The following is a 1,241-nucleotide window of genomic DNA, read 5'->3' on the forward strand; positions in this document are numbered from 1 at the left end:
GAAAATAAAATTACAGATACTGGCCTGCTTTTTCACGTGACTGTACCTCAAAATAGTGGTAACATCGCCAATGGCTGTAATACTCATCTCCTTCCTCGTAGGTCCGCACTATTCAAGTGGTCGAGGAAGAAAATACACTTCTGTCCTATTTTCATTAAAGTAGAGGAAAAGAACTTGAAAAAACTGTATTTATTTTGAACTTAAGTTCAAAGGGTAGTAAAAATATTAAAAAAAAAAACATAGCAAAACAAAACAGCCCCACTAAATTTATGCCACGTTTGTTCTCAAGTTGTTCAAACATTCAGCCGCTACACGATCAGCTACCTCATCCAGAGGTCACTTGTCTTTAACGTTTCATTATGACTTGGAAATCAATGGAAAAATATTTATGAAAATCAAATAGACTGCTGCACGCTTTATAAAACAAAAGCGAATATCTGATCCAACGCTTTGCAAGAGTTATCGCCCACGGTTTTTGCAAAAGTTTTAAAACCTCAACTTCACTGATGCTTGAAGTAATGCGTGACATATGACAGTCGCTTTACATGCACAGTAACGTTGCGCACAAACAATTAACGCAAACGTCGTTAAATTTCTCAAATTTAGTCTCTTCTTCTCTTGCGCCCTTTCCTGCTCTTCATCCCGTTGCTTGTAACTAACATCATTCCCAGCCAGAAAAACGCAGGTTGCCAAATACAACGCTGCCACGCGATCTCTCGCCAAGGAAAATTGCCCGTCCCCAGAGGTTCTCCTGACTCCCTACCTCCACCCCGACAGTCTGTACGGGCGGACGTACGTGACGTCATAATCAAAATTTCTCACATCAGTAGATTTCCCAGAAAATCTTACCAATGGTGCTCCGCTATAATAACTCAGTTCGGTTGAGACGAGTTTATGAAAATAGAAAGTTGTTGGCTTTCAAACTTGAAAGGTGAGGTTCGGGATTGCGGAGGAAGCGTTCCGAGACTATGCAAAAACCGAGAAGAAATCCGTGATTCTTTGCCGTGCATGTGAATAAATGAAACGATGCACTTACCAAGTGTCAAATTCTCTTGTGAATAAAATTACGCTGTTGTTGTTGCGGTAAGGAACATATGCTATTGTGTGGCTTAAAAAACCGTTCACAATTGCATCCTGAAATAACGATATTGAAAGTTGAATTTTTGCTATGGAAAATTGATTTTCGAGGTCGGGTATTAGATTGTCCAATCATGATGTGGAAAATGAAACAAAGTGGAACC

This window comes from Montipora capricornis, chromosome 13, assembly GCF_036669925.1.
Source record: "Montipora capricornis isolate CH-2021 chromosome 13, ASM3666992v2, whole genome shotgun sequence".
NCBI classification, from domain to species: Eukaryota; Metazoa; Cnidaria; class Anthozoa; order Scleractinia; family Acroporidae; genus Montipora; species Montipora capricornis.